The 18,715-nt window shown below is 49.4% G+C and overlaps 1 protein-coding gene across 12 annotated transcripts in view; it reads right to left on the reverse strand.

Moving 5' to 3' along the window:
- APBA2 (amyloid beta precursor protein binding family A member 2) overlaps window positions 1-18,715 on the reverse strand; it is a 233,116-nt gene that overhangs the window by 174,634 nt on the left and 39,767 nt on the right. For 7 of the 12 annotated variants that reach the window (XM_073882524.1, XM_073882525.1, XM_073882531.1 and 4 more), the window contains one exon: window positions 15,138-15,244. The gene's annotated coding sequence lies outside the window, so the exon portion shown is untranslated. The remainder of the gene's footprint in view (window positions 1-15,137; window positions 15,245-18,715) is intronic. The other 5 variants (XM_073882532.1, XM_073882527.1, XM_073882529.1 and 2 more) reach the window with 1 other exon arrangement.

An 18,715-nucleotide genomic window follows, 5' to 3' on the forward strand; every position in this document is an offset into this window, starting at 1 on the left:
GAATCCCCCAGAGATGATTTAAAAGCCACTTATTTGGACCCTGCGCTGCAGGTTCCAACTCCCCATTCCCACCAGGACTGTGCAGGTTAGACCTTACAAAAAGGGCAGAGCTGCACACCCTCCTCATGCTGCAGCAGGCAGGTAAAGGAAGGCATGGCTCGGAGGACAGCATGGCCACAAGGCAATGGCAGGGGGTCCTGAGGGTTCACGCCACTGTGCAGGGTTCTTGCTCTGCTTACAGAGACCTGTGATTTAGGGAAGTATCAACCAAATAAAAATTCAAAGAAATACGGTATAGGAGAATTGCCTTTCCCACTTCTAGCTCAGGCTGTGGGGGACAAATGGAATACACCTGCTCTTGTCTTTCATAAGAACAATAATGGCTATATCAAGTGTGCCAGGCCCCGTGCGGGACACAGCGCACAGCTATCCACTCAGGGCTCAGCATGCCCTGGGACGACCAAGCAGTCCTGCCCTCACTTTATGAGCACAGAGGTGGTCAGTTGTACAGAGTGGATTCTGTCAAGATCTTCAGCTCCCATCCGGTTCAGAAGCCTGCCTCCCCTGCTGCCCGTTCTTCTTCTGGGGACACCCCGCAGAACCAATCAGAGCAATATCCAGGCAGCAGGGCAGGCCAAAGCTGAGCCCATGAGGCCCATGATTGCACTCTGTCCAGGGCCTAGCGCATGGTGGGCACCAGCCAATACTCGGGAAAGAGGAGGCAGAGAAAGGCAAGCGAACAGGCTGGCTGGCTTTGGAGCAGAACGTGACATGAGGCAGAGGGTCCTGGAAGGGGCTGGGACCGAGGGGACTGCCTGCCTCTCCAACAACCATTTCCACCCTCTTCCATGGCGACAAAACTTGGATTTTAAGCTGAACTGCAGAGCCTCCCATTTAGCTAGTTGGGGCCATGTAACTAGCGTCTGGCCAAAAAAATAAAGAAATGCAACAGGGACTCCCAGGAAAGATCCTTAAAAGGCAGTTTACTCAGCTTGGGGGCAGGCCCCTTTTGCTCACCCTTCCTCCTTCTGCTGCTTGGAACGCAAACCTGATGGCTGGAGCTCCTGCAACCACCTTGGACCATAAGATGCTTTGCAGGGAAAGCCGTGTGTGAAGACAGTAGAGCCAAAAGATGTAAGAGTCCACCATGCGCCCCCCCCATGAAGCTACCCACCTACACGCTTCTTTTAAGTGAGAGAAACATTAACTTCTTTCTTGTTAAAGATACTATTATGTTACCTTTTATGCTTTATGCAGCCAAACCTAGTCCTAACTGAGGTTACAGGATAAAGCTACTATTTCATAGAGCAGGTCCAGCAAGTCAGTGCACTTTGCTTTAACATTGTTTTTCCTTTTTCTGGCCTCTCTCTCTGACAGTTAACCTCTAAGCTGACAGCCCTGGGCAGCCAACCTACCAGGTACACCATGGGTAGTCCTTCTACAGCTATGAACATCTATGGCTCTGGGGATGCCTCTGAGGATAAAGCACTGAGGTTGACAAGTGACAGCCCTGAGCCACGAGCAGCCCCAGCAATAAAGAGGCCTACAGCCAAGGCAGAGCCCACACAGGCGCCAGAGAAACCATGCCCACCTGGGCCCCGGGGGCTTCACCGGTCACAGGTCAGCCTTCACTCTGCCTCTTTGTTATCTCAGAAAGACTAGCATTTTAGCTGCCAGCCCTCGTGAACAAGGTCTACACTGCAGGCAGGTACCTGTTTTGCACGATCAGAGCCAATTACTGATCCCTGATCCTCCCCTGTGGAAAGGTGAGCACAGCCCCTAGGGGCACCTGCCACCACCACATCCATTCCCATATTCAGAATTACAAAGGGCAAGCTCCCTCCAGTCTCCTCCCACCCCTGCTCAAAAGCCTGCAATGGCCCCACTGCCCTAGGGCACAGTCCAAGCTCCTTAACTCTGTTTCCGAGGCTGCAGGGTCTGACCAGCTGCCCGTTCCACTCACCTCTGCCCGAGTCTCTCTGATCCAGAATTGTCTTTCCTTGAATTTACAGACCAGTCGTCAACAGCCCTGCACTCTCCGCCTTGTCCCTGCACGTGGGCAGCTCTCTCTGCCTGGAAGCCACCCCCATCTCTCCTCCTCCTGGACCCGTGTTCTCCTGCCAGCCTCAGCGAATAATCACATCTTCCTGGAAACTTCCGCTGTGCCCTTGGCTCCAGGCCACCACAGGCCGCTCCTCGTTGGGACCCAGCATCATATACCCCAGACTGTGGGCTCCGTGGAGGGCAGGAACTGTGTCTGTCCCTATTCCCCCTTCCACACAGAGCCGAACTGGCACACGGCACAGAGGGCAGGGTATACTGGAGAACGCGGCTCCAGGGGCTGACCACGCAGCCCGTCAGACCCCACCACCGGCCCTGGCTGCAGACAGGTAAGCTGTGGGCTCACAGACGTGGCTTCCAACAGTAAGATCAGTAAGTGTACCCGCCGATCTCACCTCACAGGCCCGCTCTCTGCCACCGAGGGGGCTTCCTGCTTTTACAATGGCTGGCTGGAGGCAGGGAGGCAGGGAGGCAGGGTCTTCCCATGCCCATCCCCGCAAGAAGGGCAGCCTCCTGCCCAAACGCGGTCATGGCTCACCCCCACACCCGGCGAGGCTCACGGGGCTCCACACACTGGACGACACCTCCGTGCCATGGCCCAGCCCAGCCCAGCCCAGCCCGGGGCCAAGAAGTTCCTGAGGGGCCGCAGAAACCCATCCAGTTTATGTTTATAGGATCTCGGGGGTATGGTTTATTCATGCGCGGAGTAAAATCCTCTATGCCAGCAAGTGCCACAGACAAGTCTTTGCCAGTGTCACTGTGAGTCAAGCCCAAAGCCCTCACAGAAGAGGCCCCCGGGGCATGGAGACGCAGGAAGTACCCAGCAGGTCCTGCCTGCATAGCGTGCTGAGGGGCTCGCTTCTCCCTGAGAGGCCCCTGCCCGGCTGCTCTGTAGGATGGCAGGAGGGAAGGGGGCATTCAGGGACCACACAAGGACCGACAGCTGGAAGGAAATAAGGACAGAGGGGAGAGGCCCGCTGCGCGGCCACAAAGGCCCCTTGGGACACTCACCCTTGGTCAGCAGCCCCCCAGCACTCTGGTCACGGGAGCAGCTCCCTCTCATGCCTGCCCTGTGGCCAGCAAGCACAGGGTCTCAGAGTTTTAAGGATCTGCCCCACCCTTTTACCCCTCCTGCTCTCCCTGCCCTGGTTGCTCCCCTCCCTTCCCACAGATGCCTCCCCAGAAGCAGAGACACTGACTGACCGAGCCTCTCCTTCCTGGAACCTGACAGCACCGAATTGAGGAGGGCTGGATTTGGCTGATGCTGTGTTGAAAGGGGCTTCACCAGCAGCCTTGCCCAGAGCCAGACCGAGGATGGGGGTGGGAGTCACCTCTCCGCCTGCTGCGGAAGCCGTCCGGGGCATCCTCTCCGTCGGGGATGAGGCTCACCCACCAGGACCTTTCTTTCCTCGAACATCTGTGCATTTTAATATAACTTCCCAAAATATTACTCTGCAATTATTTCCAGAGACTTAAATGGGATCCCCAAATACATACAATTAAGACTAAAATTGTAATTTTAAATTAACTGCTATTTGAATAAACATAAAGCTTTCTCATCTCCAAGCCAAATGCAGACAACAACATCCCAATTAACCCTTCGACGCCGCCCAACTCCTGGAAACAGCCCCTCTGGAACCCTCATAGAGTCAAGCTGCTCCTGAAACAGGGGGACCCCCTGCACAAGCTCTAGAAACATTCTTTCAGCTCTGCAAAATGAGAGTGTTTCTCCAGCCGCCTACTAAAGGAGCAACACCACCCTGTTGAAAGTGTGGCAATGGCTTGAACCCAAGGCTGCAGCACCAGGTGTCAGTGGGCAGGGGACAAGGACACAAGATCACTTCTCGTCCATCCTGCTTTACTAGGTGGAGGCAGGAGACTCCCTCTGACTCACAGTGCCCTTTAGCTCTCTGTCCTCACTGTAACCTCCCATTTGCCGCCCCCGCTTGAAAGTCCAGGAGTTCCAGAGTGACCAACTTGGGGCTGTCTGTCCTGGGAGGCCACCAGCTGTGGGAGCACCGGCAGAGGTGGCAAGCATGGCCACATCCACCATTGACAGACGCCCCCTCACCACATCCCCAAGCCAGTTTTCCCACAGGAGACCGGGAGAAAGGTGAGGTGGCGGGGCGGGGAGAGCTTCGATTGGAGGGTTGTGCCTCGTCAGGAGGGGCAGGTGGCTCTGTCTACCTCTGGAGCAGGGCTCCTGGGATGACGGCCCTGCGTCCCCAGCATCTGGGGGGCTGGCACATAGGTCTCATGAAAATCCACAGGCAGGAGGCCATAGCCAGAACTGTCCTCCACCAAGGGAGGAAGAGGAGGTGCACCGGGAAGAGCAGCCAACTGCTCATGGGTGGGGGGCACAGCCAGCCCAGAAGGACTGCCCAAGGAGCCGGGGCAGGGTGGGGGGCACGAATGTAAGGGACAATTGCAGCAGTCACAGGCACCAGCCCAACGAGGCTTTGTGGGCATGAGTTACAAGTGCCCGGCAGGAGCATCTCGGAGAAACCCACACAAGTGCCCCTGAAGAGGACAGTCCAGAGCTCAACATCTGTTGGGCCCCGAATGTGCCAAAGCCCCTTTTAGGGCAGACTGCCCAGATACTCCATCCCCCGGGGCCCAACCCTGGCTAGCAGGGACAGAGGCAAGAGAAGAGGGCAGAAGACACACACACAGACACAGACACACAGACACACAGACACACACACACACCCTCCTTCCCTGGCTAGCAGGGACAGAGGCAAGAGAAGAGGGCAGAAGACACACACACACACACACACACACACACACACACACACACACACACACACACACACACACACACACACCCCTCCTTCCACTGCTAGTTTCAAGAAAGGTCAGGCTCCAGCCCCATGGACGAAGCTCCAGAGATTCACTGATTCCTCATCTGATGATTGAAATGAGATTCCTGGGACTGAAAGTGACCAGAGGAACATCTTATTGCCTTAGAAAAAAACAGAAAGCTCTAGGACTTGCCTGAATGTTCAGTGGGGCAGGTTCGGAGGGACAGTGATGGTAAAAATAAAGCTATGTTTCACTTGTTTCTTACACAATGCAGGTGGTTCAATGTAGTGGGTACAGTGGCATCGGGCCCTGATGTCTCAGGTGGACACCAGCATTACCACACATTGGGTAGGTGACTTGACATACCCTTCTCCAATAAAATTCCCCTGGTATCCTCCAGCTGCAAAACTCCACATGGGCTGTACGCATCTGCACTTTGAAGCATTTGGCCCAAAGCCCTATAGAACCGCAGAAAATGCTGCCTCAGTCCCGCCCCGGTGGGGCAGGACGCCCAGGTCTGCCAAGGGCACAGATGCGGCCCACCCAGGGCCACAGCATGGTGGTTGGCCCTACCAGCTTGCCACCAGCCTGGGCCAACCTCACAAGCTTCTGAGGGCAGAAAACAGTCCCCAAACTTGGCCTTCTTGTGGAAACTTCCCCGACAGCAGCAGGGGCCACAATGTATCACTGCCAGTCCATTTCTACCCTGTATCCCAGGGGACTGAGGCCCCGAGAAGTGGAGGGACACAGCCTTTGGGCCTCTGCATTGTTGAAAAAGAAAACCACAGGCCCAATATGGCATCACTTAGGCCAAGTCACCAAACAGGGGCTTAATATCTAACCTAACTGCAGTTTCTACCTCCCCCAGAAATGGGAGTCTTATTACCCAGTCCGTGAAGAATGTTCTGATCAGCATCAATGAGGTCACCTGTCACAGGGCCCTCTCCATCCCCCAAAAGAAAATAACATCAACATCATCTGCATGATACGGCCCCCTACTCTTGCCCTTAAGGGAAGGTGACCAGGCGGGAGATAATCCCTTCTTTTCTTTTGCTAATAACCTCCTTGCCCCGCCCCCCTTCCTATAAAAACCTTGAATTTTGTACAACTCCTCAGAGCTCCCCTCTACTTGCTAGATGGGACACATGCTGCCCGATTCAAGAATCATTTCATGAAGACAATTAGATTTCCTAATGCACTCAGCTGGATTTTTGTTCTTTGACAGCACCAACTTCCCTACGTCCACCCTTCTCCTAACTTCCTTTTATACAGAAGTCGTGGCCAATATGATCCTTTCAGTAAACTAACGTTACTTGGAATGCCTCAACTGGGGGCAGAAACAACCGTATCGTTAGTGAGTCGGTGGCAGATCCACACTTCCTCTACGAGAACTGTGGTCTTTAGGAATCCATATTTTCCCCCTGCCCCTATGGAATCAGGAAAACAATATTTCTTATGTTCATCATGAAGAGCAGAACAGATGGCAATGGTTTAAAAATCTGCTCATGAGAACTGATGCTGGCGGCCGGATCCTCAGCGAGACGTGAAGCACAGGGGCAATTTTGTTTCTCTTGATGTGCACAGGGCCCACGATTGTAATCCCCAAAACAAAGTATTGGGAATGTAGGGGAAAGGGTGGGGTGCAAGATTCACCCACCACAAGAGGGCAAAACAGGTGGCCATTTAGAAGTGGCCAGAGAAAAGCCACCAGCTTCTGTGTGGGCAGGGCCAATCTTGTGGCCCAGGGAGCCAGCTCCCAGCACCACCACAAGAGCTATTGGAAAGAGCCACCCTTCCAGGTGTGGGGATGAGGGGGAATGGACCGACGAAGTTCCAGTCTTCTGGGTTTTATGTTCTAATGAGGAAGACAGGCAAAACAATGAGTGAACTATCAAATAAAGTATGTAATTCCAGGTGGTGACAAGAGTCATGAGGAAAATGGAAGCCGGGGAAGGGCTGGGTTTCCGCTCCAACATGTGCAGAGCTTGGAAGTTGTCACCCGCATCCTTATAAACAGAAAGACCTGGACAAACGAACACCAATGACTTCTCCTGGACCCATCAGTGAACGGAGTCTGCAGACTGCCCCCTGAAATCTGAAGGACCAAGAAACCCTCTTGGCTCTGGCACAGGGAGGAGGGAGTACACATGGTGAAACACATCCAGAACCTTCTCTGTAACAAAGTCCACTGTCCAAGCGGAGAGACTTAGCCAAAACCTTGTCTCAGAGCAACGTGGGAAGGGCGGCCCGCCCAAGGCAGCCCCTCTGGCCCCCCTGAGGGGGTCGGAAGAGCGAAGTGAGAGGAAACCCTGGTGAAGGTACCAGCCCAGGAGCCCAAGCCCACCTAAAGATGGAGATTTCATCCCAGGATTACAGATGCTTCCCCTCCCCCACACCTCTCCACCACACCGCAAGGCTCCAGTAGGACCCCAGTGGGTGACAGCTCAAAGAGCTGCGGAATCTCTGCCCAGCAGTGCCAAGGGAAGGCCAAAGTCGAGGGTGGGGAGGCAAAACCAAGGATTCTGACGCCTCCGGCACCTACAGCTACAGGAGACATGACATACCCCTAATGAAATTTACATAAACCCTCACACGAAAGGCTTATGACCTCAGTTCATGTTTTCACACAGAATGTGTCTGGCTTTCAACAAATGGCATGTTGAAAACAAAATAAATAAATAAATGTGAAAATGAATGTAAATATATTTATATTTTAAACCCACATTTAAAACAGACAAAGCAAGCTTTATGACCAAATTCAGATATGACATGATTTTGGAAATATCACTCTGGGAAATTAAAATAACTATGATTACTATGTTAAGGGTTCTAATGGGAAAAATAGACAACAGGGAAGAACAGATTGGTAAGGTAAACAGAGAGATGGAAAGTCTAAGAATCAAAAAGAGATGCTAGGGTTTTTTTTGTTTTTGTTTTTGTTGTTTTTTTTTTTAGAGATGGGAAGAGAGAAAGAGAGAAGAGGGAAAGGGAGATAGAGAATCTTAAGCAGGCTCCATGCCCAGTGCAAAGCCCAAAGTGGGGCTTGATCTCACGACCCTGAGATCATGACCTGAGCCAAAATCAAGAGCTGGATGCTTAACCAACTGAGTCACCCAGGTGCCCTGATGTTAGAAATTTTTTTTTAAAAAAGAACCCATAGGGGTACCTGGGTGGCTCAGTCAGTTGAGCGTCCAACTCTTGGTTTTGGCTTGGGTCATGATCTCAGAGTCCTGAGATGGAGGCCTGCATCAGGCTCCATGCTCAGGTGGGAGTCTACTTGGCCCTCTACCTCTACTCTTCCCCGTGCTCGTTCTCTCTCTGGAATAAATAAATAAAATCCTTAAAAAAAAAAAAAAAAAGAAAACTTAAAAAAAAAAAAAAGAACAAAAACCAAAACAAAACCAAAAAATACCTACGCAAACTGCAAAAAACCAAAGAGAAAGAGAAAATCATGAAAAGAAGTCAGAAGGAAGTGGGAAAACATTTTATCTAGAGAGGAACAAAGAAAAGATTAACTGCAGACTTCTCATGAAACCATATCAGAGTGGATAAAAACACCAGACCCAACTATATGCTGTCTACAAGAAACCCATTTAAAATATAAAGACTCTGCTAGGTTAAAAGTAAAGAAATGGAGAAAGATATACCATGCTAATGCCAATGAAAAAAAATCAGGAGTACTGATATTAATTTCAGACACAGCAGACTTTAGAACAAGGAAAATCATCATGGATAGAGAGGGGGCAATTACATAATGACATATAATTCTATTCAATTCTTCAGGGATATATTACAATCCTAAAATAAAATAAGATAAAAACAGAGAGGGAGGCAAAACATAAGAGACTCTTAAGTATAGAAAACAAACTTAGGGTCGTTGGAGGGAAGGTAGGTGGGGGGATGGGCGAGATGGGTGATGGGCATTAAGGAGGGTACTTGTTGTAATCAGCACTGGGTGTTACATGTAAGTGATGAATCACTAAATTCTACTCCTATAACCAATACTACACTATATGTTAATTAACTTGAATATAAATTTTAAAAAGATATTACAATCCTAAACAGTTATGCACCTAACAACAGAGTATTAAAATATATGAGGCAAAAACTGATAGAATTGAAAAGAGAGACAAATCTACTATTATAATTGGAGACTTCACCATCCTCTGTCAGTAACTGATACAACAAGCAGGCAGAAAATCAACAAGGATAGTTCACTTGAACGGCACTATCAATCAACTGCATCTAATCGACATTTGTAGAATATTCTAACAACAGCAAAATACACATTCTTCTCAAGCTTGCATGGAACATTCACCCAAGTGTCTTAATCCATTGGGCTGCTATAACAAAATACCACAGACTAGGAGGTTTATAAACAACAATCTTTTATTTCTCCCAGTTCTAGGAACTAAAAGTCTTAAGATCGGGGAGCCAGCATGGTCAGGGGCAGGTCCCTTTCTGGGGCTCAGACTTCTCAATGTATCCTCATATGGCAGAGCTCTGTGAGGTCTCTCTCATAAGGGTACTAATACCATCATGAAGGCTCTGCCTAATCACCTCCCAAAGGTCCCACTTCCCAGTACCATCACCTTGGGAGGTAGGATGTCAATAAAGTAATTTGCAGGGGGCTTGGGGAGGGGGGAATACAAACATTATGGTCATAGCAATGAAAAAGACCACATTTGGGCCCAAAAACACATCTTAGTAAGTTTTTTTTTAATAGAAATCATACAAAGTATTTTCTTAGACTAGAATGGAATTAAACCAAAAATCAATTAACAGGAAGATAGATGAAATCCCCAAATAACCCAAAATCTAACAACAGAATTCTAAATAACACATGGGTCAATGAGGAAATATCAAAAATTTTTAGAATTTTTTTGAACTAAATAAAAATACCATTGGTCAAAATTTGTAGAATGTAGCAAAAGCAGTGTTTAGAGAAAGATGTATCCCATTAAATGCATCTGTTAGAAAAGAAGATTCAAAATCAATAACCTAAGCTTCTACCTTAGGAAACAAGATGAAGAACAATTTTAAGCCTAAATTAAGCACAAGAAATATAGTAAAAGAGCATAAATCAATGAAATTGAAAATAGGAAAATGATAGAAAAAAAGCAACACACCAAAAATCTCGGGTTTTTTTGACCAAGCTAAACAAGAAAAAGGAGAGAAGACACAGATTACTAATACCAGAAATGAAAGAAATACTGATCCCATGGACATTAAAGGCATAATGAAAGAATACTACAAAGAACTCTATGCCCCCAAATTTGATAATTTAGATAAAATGTACCAATTTCTTAAAAGATATACACTACCAAACTCAAACAATGAGAAAGACAAAGTGAACGGTTATCTGTATTGAAGAAATTAAATCAATAATAACCTTCCCCAAAAAATCACTAGGCCCAGATGACTTCTCTCATGAATTCTATCAAATGTTTAAGGAAGGTAGGATATCAATTCTCATATAATCTATTTCAGAAATTAGAAAAGGAAGGAATGGGGCGCCTGGGTAGCTCAGTCGGTTAAGTGTCCAACTCTTTGTTTTGGCTCAGGTCATAATCCCAGGGTTGTAAGATCAAGCCCCGTGTCAGGCTCTTTGCTCTGCAGGGAGTCTGCTTAAGATTCCCTCTGCCCCCCATCCCCCCAACTTGCATGCACACATGTGTGTTTTCTCACTCTCTCTCTAAAAATAAAAAAAAGAAAGAAAAGAAAGGAACACTTTCTGAATTATTTTATGAAGCCAGTATGACCCTAACATCAAAACCAGATAATTATAAGAAAACTACAGACCAGTATCTCTCATGAACACCCTTAAAAATCCTCAACAAAATATTAGCAAATAGAATCCAACAATTTATGAGAAGAATTATACACCACAACCAAGTGACATGTCTTCCAGTGATGCAACGTTGGTTCAACATGAGAAAAGCAATTAATGTAAGCCATCACACACAAGACTAAAGAAGAAAAATGTGATCATATTAATTGATGCAGAAAAAGCATTTGACAACATCCAACACCAATTCCTGATTTAAAAAAAAAAAAAACTCACTAAATTAGTAATAGAGGAAAATACCCTTAGCTTGACAAAGGGAAATGCAAACCACATTAAGATACCACTTCACACCCATATGGCTGGCCATAACTTTAAAAAAAAAGAAAGAGAAGAGCAAATGTTGGTAAGGATGAGGAAAACCAGAACCCTTATATACTGCTGGTGAGAATGTAAAATAAAACAGTAGTTGTGGAAAACAGTTTGGTGGTTCCTTAAAAATTACCATATCTTCCAGCAATTCCACTCCTAGGTATATACACAAAAGAACAGGAAACATGTATTCAAACAAATACCTGTACACACGCATTCATAACAGCATTATTCACAATAGCCAAAAGGTTAAAACAACCCAAATGTCCATCGACAGATGGACACGACGTGGTATAGAAATATATGATGGAATAGTACTCAGTCTTAAAAAGGAATGAAGTTCTTCCAATCAAGAAATGGGCAGAAGACTTGAACAGACATTTCGGCAAAGGAGACATCCAAATGGCCAACAGACACATGAAAAAGTGCTCAACATCACTTAGCATCAGGGAAATACAAATCAAAACCTCAACGAGATACCACCTCACACCAGTCAGAATGGCTAAAATTAACAAGTCAGGAAACGACAGATGTTCGCGGGGATGCGGAGAAAGGGGAACCCTCCTGCACTGTTGGTGGGAATGCAAGCTGGTGCGACCACTCTGGAAAACAGTATGGAGGTTCCTCAAACAGTTGAAAATAGAGCTACCGTACGATCCAGCAATTGCACTACTGGGTATTTACCACAAAGATACAAATGTAGGGATCCAAAGGGGCACATGCACCCCAGTATTTATAGCAGTAATGTCCACAATAGCCAAATATGGAAAGAGCCTAGACGCCCATCAACAGATGAATGGATAAAGAAGATGTGGTATATATATACAACGGAATATTACATAGCCATCAAAAAAACGAAATCTTGCCATTTGCAACGACATGGATGGAACTAGAGGGTATTATCTAAGTGAAATAAGTTAATCAGAGAAAGACAATTATCATGTGATCTCACTGATATGAGGAATTTGAGAAAAAAGATGGAGGATCATAGGGCAAGGGAGGGAAAAATGAAACAAGAAGAAACCAGAGAGGGAGACAAACCATAAGAGACTCTTAATCTCAGGAAACAAACTGAGGGTTGCTGGAGTGGTGGGCAGTGGGAGAGAAGGGGTGGCTGGGTGATAGACATTGGGGAGGGTATGTGCTATGGTGAGCGCTGTGAATTGTGTAAGACTGATGAATCACAGACCTGTACCCCAGAAACAAACAACACATCATATGTTAATTAAAAAAAAGGAATGAAGTTCTGATAACCAGCGCTACAACTCGAATGAACCTCATAAACATTATGCCAAATCAAGGGCCATTTGGGCTGCTATAACAAAGTACCCCAGACTATGTGGCTTAGAAACATTTATTTCACACAGTTCTAGAGGCTGTGACACAAAAGATCACATACTGTATGATTTCTAATTTTATAGGAAACAGCCATTATAGAGAAATCCATAGAGACTGAAAACAGGATGATGATTGGTGGGGGGATGGGTGAGAGGGAATGGGGAGAGACTGCTTAATGAGCACGAGTGTGTCCTTCTGGGATGATGAACGTGTCCCGGAACGAGGTAGAAGTATAATGGATGCATGACACTGGGAAGGCATTAAATGTTACTAAATTATACACTTTAAGACGGTTAATGGTTAATTTCATGTTATGGGACTTTGACCTCAGTTTTTTAAAAATGCAGATAACATCATATTTAATGGTGAGAAACTGGAGACTCTCCCCCTAAGATTGAGATCAAGGCAGAGAGAGAGAGAGAGAGAGAGAGAGAGAGAGAGAGAAACAATACCCAAACGCTGCAGGGCAATTAGGATGATCACGTGGTGGATTTGTCCACACCAGGGGTTGGTGACCTGGACAAGAATTCTTGGTGGGATGAGAGAGGGTGGGAAGCCAACCAGAGTAAACCAAAGAACGACCAGGCTTACTTCTGGTTTTTAGGAAACAGGGTCACAACCTTTCTGCATCTTCTCTTGAAATTGCTCAAAAACAAAAGAACAGGAAATGAAAATAAACATTATACCTGCTAATTAGAAACCAAATTTTCTCAGATCTAGGGGATGTTTATTACTAGCTCCTGGTCTAGTCTATCCTGACTGATACACATTTTATAAGGATTTAACCCAAAATTATGAAATAACTATATTGGTTAAACAGAGCAGCCCTACAGAATGAAAACTATGAGTTAAAATCATCTTTACCACAACAGGAAGTCCAGAAATAACAGCACATACATAATCTTTACAAATACGGAGATAAATCCCGGAAGAAACAGCTAAAAGTTGGAAGTGGTGGTCTATGGGGAGCAGCATGGGGCAGGAGCTGCACGGGGACAGTATGGCGAAAGCCAGGAGTCGATCGTTTTCTTCCTAAACCTTACAGAACTCTTGACTTCTCAAAATATGTATAGGTATTGCATTGATAAAATAAAAATAGTATTCGAAAAAGTGAACCAAGGGCTGGGAAGGGGGCTGAGGGCAGGTAGTGTATGTCATGGCACAGCCACAAAGGACCTGGCCAAGAGTGCTGTGTAAGCACGCCTGTGCACAGGGCTGGGTCCTAACTGCCTCAGTTTCCCCAGCACCCAGGACCGGGCCTGGCACAGTGACAAAGGTACCCCGCTACAAAAAGGGCTCGTGTGGGATGATTACACGGCTGCTGCTGATGCCCCCATCCCTTGGCAGGAGAAGGCTGGGCTGCTCCTTTGCCCAGACCCCACAGGCAGCTGGGAGACGGGCCCTGCCCTAGACGGGGGCTTGCTCTGGGTTGAATTATGGCCCCCAAGATAACGTTCAAGTCCTAACCCTCAGGACCTGTGCTTGTGACTCTATTTGCAAACGAGGTCTCTGCACATGATCACATTAAGGTGAGGTCACTGGAGTGGGCCCTAATCCAGTACGACTGCTGCCTTTATAAAAAGGGGAAATTTGGATTCAGAGACAGAGACACAAGCAGCCGGCCACGTGGAGGTTAGAATGATGGCACCAGAAGCCAAGGAACGCCAGAAACCACCAGCAGATGCACAGAGGCCTGGAACCCAACCCCCTCACAGTCGCCAGAAGGAGCCATCCCCACGGCCCCCTCGATCTTGGATTTCCAGCCTCTAGAACTGTGAGAGAATAAGCCTCTGTTGTGTAAGACCCCACTCTGCGGTACCTCGTCACAGCAGCCCTGAGAAGCTAATGCAGGCCTGGGGACACTCACTCCCTAGCAGGTGACACACCCTGAGGCGCAGCCTTGTCTGATGCCTCAGTCATAGCCCGGGCGCCCGGCACAATCCACTTGGGCGAGGGTGGGGTGGATTCTCCACAGCGGTCCCCAAACCTCAGGCTGCCCTGCCCCACCTGCCTGGGGAGGGGCACCTCAGGCTGGCCACCTGTGTCAGAACAATGGCCTGGGTGCAGAACAATTTAGGAACTGTTATTGCTAGGTCAGCGGGGCAGACCCTGCCCACATCCTGGGGCCCTGATGGCTGCACTCCGAGGGAGAGCCACCCCCCTGGATGCCCCTGGCCCCTCCGCACCCTGACAGGAAGGTGGGGCTGCCTAGGAGGCAACACAGTGCCACTCAGAACACCAGGGCAGCGAAGGGGACCCAGTGGGTCTGACAGGGGAGATGGACAGGGTCATAGGAAACATAGTCTACTGTGTGGCCACCTGTCCTCTAGGGACGTCCCGCACTCCTTCCCGTCTCTCTCCACAAAATGAAGGTGAATTTATGGGGCGCCCGAGTGGCTGAGTCGGTTAAGCGGCTGCCTTCGGCTCAGGTCATGATCCCGGGGTCCTGGGATCGAGCCCCGCATCGAGCCTGCTTCTTCCTCTCCCTCCGCTGCTCCCCCTGCTTCTGCTCTCTCGCTCACGCTCTCTCTCTCTCTCAAATACATAAAATCTTTTTTAAAAATGTTTTTAAAAAATGAAGGTAACTTTGAGAGGAAAAAAAAAAGGAAAGCAATGAAAAAATTTTAGTGTAGCTGCATTTAAGCTTTTGTGAGAGAGAGCTGGGGGCAAGAGGACGCATCGCTGTTCTCCCAGCTCCCATTTAGCACATGAGCCGAGGTGTCTATGCCAATGGCACGTGGGGCACAGCACAGCGGTGACAACCACAGGTCCTACTCACTCACAGTCGCCGGGCCCCAGAGGACTCTCAGCCATCCGCAGGACGGTCCTGGCCTCGGAGGCTGGCGTGCCCACACGGGATTCAGCAATGCGTAAATCTTCCGGAGACTGAAATGAAAGAGAGCATACACAGGGTGTCAGAGGGGGCTGCAGGCAAGCCACTCGTTTATGAACACGCGGGCGTTCCGTCTGAGCGACGGACCACACCTTAAAGAAAGAGAGGCTAACAGCTCCCTGCGCCGGAACGTTAAAAGCGGCTCAGAACTGTGCGATCAGAACTCTGGGGTTCTGCAGAACAGTCAAACATTCTGAAAATCAAAGAGTTGCAAGTAGATCATGAGTCTCTCCAAGTTTTCGAGTGATCCCTCCTATTCGTTCCCCAAGGTCAGCAAGCGCAGAGAGCTAACGATTTGAGACCACCAGCAGCCGGGCCTCAGCGGAAGAGAGTGGGGAATGTATTTCTCTAACCCTTCTGGAGGAAGATATGGGAAACCCTGTGGCATTAATATTGCAGGTTTCACTTGCTCTAACAGGAAATGAAGCACATTCTTCAAGGTTCGGTTCCCAATTTGTTTTCCAAAGAAGTGAAAAATGCAACACAAGATACAGAGTTCGGTGTCATTTGCATTATTCATCTTAAAATCACGTGTGACATACATATGGAGAAATTCTACAAAGTACACTAAACCAAGCCTTTTTAAAGAAAGGGTGACCGTGTGCACACGTGGGTGCACAGTGCAAACCATCCCCTGTGCAAGTGACATCATTTCCTCCCTGACACATGGGGACGCCAGCACTCAGCCCACGGCCTGCACACCAGTGCCACCCTGGCGTGGGCCATTGCCCAGATCTCTGCACAGAACCGGTCTACAGAGAGACATCCTGGCTCACATCCTAACTCTGCCCCATACAGCCTGGGAGGACTAAGGAACCTACCCATGCCTCAGTTTCCCTACTTTGGAGGAGGATGGGAGCACCGAGATATTCGGCGTCAGGCCCCCACCTCCAGCATCAGCACCTTGGTCTCCCTACCATGTTGAATGAAGGCACTGACCCCCATGACTTATAAGGTTCCTTAAGCTTTAATGGCACCTGCTGTGTTCCCTGTCCACGGAACAGGCCACCCAGCTGAAGGCCTCCTAAGTCCAAACACAGACCCCACGCCCCTCACCATGGGCCCATTCCAACACCACTGGACGAGGGCATCACTGTCAATGCAGATAACACGCAGGCCGAACCACACCTGTGCCAGCCCCCAACTACAGCCAGGGACGCTAAGGAGGCAGGTGGAGGCATGGTACTACATGACACGTCACCGACTCTGGACCACGGTGTGCAAGGCAGCTGGGCTCCCAGGCCTGAGCCCTCATTACGCCCCAGGCCCCCCTGCCAATGGTACCTCACCCCTTTCATGCCAGTGTTGGAGTCATTCCCTTTTTGGTTCCTCCAGAATCGTACTGACAAACTCCTATTCATTCTTCAAAACCCAACTGGGAAAGGCATCCCTGAGCTTCAGCGGTAAGCACACTCTTCTTGGCCTGGCCTGTTCCGGCAGTTTTCATTCCCAACCCTATGCCCCGCTCCCTCTAGAAGCCCCCCTGGCCTCCTGAAGGCAGCGTTCCACAGACTGCAAATGCCACCGCACCCAGAAAACCACGGACACGGGCCTCAAACACAGCCTTAAAGAAAGGGGAGGGTAAACGCAAGACTCCACATGGACTGGGAAAGGACTCTGAATGGGAGTGCTAAGCTGGGGTCACAGAGGCCAGCCACAGCAGAAGGGAAGTAAGGAAACAGGCTCCTGAAACCATACTGAGCACCCAACGCCAAGCTCAGAGGCTGGTGTTACCCCCCAGGCAAATGGGGCCATCAAAAGTTTCTGACTGTGGGGGGGGGTTACCATATCGGTTTGGTGCAGGACAGCCTGGGAGGGGCGGGGTTCATCCAGGAGCCCCCAGAAGGAATGCAGAGCCCCTCGCGGAGGAGAAGAAAGAGGCTCGACACTACACTGAGCTCCACCCCCCCACCCCCCCACCCCCAGCAAAGGGTATGTTGATGAAGCTATTCAGAAAAGCTCCTCCCTGGCTTCTCCCTGCTCCCCATGACCCCTGGCCCTGCATTCTGTATGGAAAGCCTCCTGCCAGTCCCCAAAGCTGCCTAATTACTCTGCAAAACTGCCTTTAACCAACCCCCCTGTTAACTGCCATGGGCCACAGGCTGCCACGTACAGTGTGTCCCCGAGGCTAAAAATACAGCCAGCTCCTCAGCAGCACTCCTCCTCCAGAGGCCTTCCACAGGAGCAGAGGTGCGGCTGCCTGGGAACCAGGGAGTCTTCCTTGGCTGTTCATCCACCCTCCATTCAAAAGCCGTCTGTGGGGCCAACCTGCCATGTACCAGGCTCAGGACTTGAGCTATCTGTTTGCTGCCATGACCCTCCCTGGCAGGAACCAGGTGACACTGTGTCCCTCCCCACTCCCCACCTCCCGGGACCACCCTAAACTCAGCCACTTGCAAGGCTCACCCAGAAAAGGCTCACAAGGAAATGGTAAACACTCTAGCAACTCATAAATCCCACAGTCATGAATGGACCAGGAGTAATGCACAGCTCCCAGCTGCCGCCCTCCACGGCTCCTTCCCAACCCCAGAAAGAATATGGGGAGGCATGGAGGTGGGCACCGGGAAGAAGTGACCCAGCTGTGACAGCCAAGCCAGGGTTGGGCTGGCACAGGGACACTGCCAGAGGACAGCCTGGCCTGTTGGGAGGGGCACGGTGCTGGCAATGTCACACCCACCTCCGCCATGTCCGCACTGACACTGGGCCCCTGGACAGCAGAAAAATGGCCAAGCTCTTGAAGGCAGAGCTCACAGGGTCAGGCCTGTCCCCAGGGTCAGGGGCAGCTCCAACCTTTGTCACCTGCAAGAGTCACTTCTTGCCTGAGGCCTTTGGGGTGCTGGGGCTGGGCCATGTGGCCCTGCTCTGCCCCCTGCTCACACTCCCACAGCCCAGCACACACACAGCCCGCTGTCTTCTCAGTCAGAGGACGGTCCCACCACATCTGCTCCCCAGGCTAAACCACCCAAGTGAGCTCAGCGAGGCTTTTCTCCACCTGGTCTCTAAAGAATCTGAGACAGAAAGCATACAGATGGTGGGCACCTGGGTGGCTCAGTCAGTTAAGCGTCTGCCTTCAACTCAGGTCATGATCCCGGAGACCCAGGATCGAGTCCCGCATCGGGCTCCCTGCTCAGCAGGAAGTCTGCTTCTCCTTCTGACCCTCACCCTTCTTGTGCTTTCTCTCTCTCACTCTCTCCCTCTCACATAGATAAATAAAATCTTTGCAAATATATATTTAAAAAAGAATACATACTGATGACGAACTGGTACAAGAAGACCCTCCACATCACTCATCATCAGGGAAATGTAACTCAAAACCACGGTGAGATATCACCTCACACCTCACACCTGTCAGAAGGACTAGCATCAAAAACACAAGAAACAACAAGTGTTGGCGAGGATGTGGAGGAAAGAGAACCCTCGTGCACTGCGGGTGGGAAGTAAGTTGGTGCAGCCACTGTGAAAAC

The sequence above is a fragment of the Callorhinus ursinus genome, unplaced genomic scaffold (assembly GCF_003265705.2).
Source record: "Callorhinus ursinus isolate GAN/ISIS: 27379988/994484 unplaced genomic scaffold, GSC_fseal_2.0 scaffold47, whole genome shotgun sequence".
NCBI classification, from domain to species: domain Eukaryota; kingdom Metazoa; phylum Chordata; class Mammalia; order Carnivora; family Otariidae; genus Callorhinus; species Callorhinus ursinus.